The sequence below is a fragment of the Apteryx rowi genome, unplaced genomic scaffold (genome assembly GCF_003343035.1).
Source record: "Apteryx rowi isolate R43461 unplaced genomic scaffold, aptRow1 scaffold_32, whole genome shotgun sequence".
Lineage (NCBI taxonomy): Eukaryota > Metazoa > Chordata > Aves > Apterygiformes > Apterygidae > Apteryx > Apteryx rowi.
In genome coordinates this window covers 2,212,287-2,212,507 of record NW_020449641.1, presented here as the reverse complement: position 1 = coordinate 2,212,507, position 221 = coordinate 2,212,287, and positions in this window count along the sequence as shown.

Here is a 221-nt window from a genome sequence, read left to right as displayed (position 1 = left end):
GCGTGAGTTACCCGGCAGCGGGAGGGGGGAGGAGGTGAGCTGGGCTCCTCCGAGCTCCACGAGAGGCAGCAGAGGCGATGGCCACCGGAGAGGTCCGCGGGTCCGCCTGCCTGCGCCTCTGTCCCTGCGCCCCTCCAGCCGCCCGCTTGCGCCCGTGCCCCTGCGCTCCCTCTGCGCGGCCGCCCGGCGCGTCCCCGCCCCCCGTTACGTAAAGCGGCGGC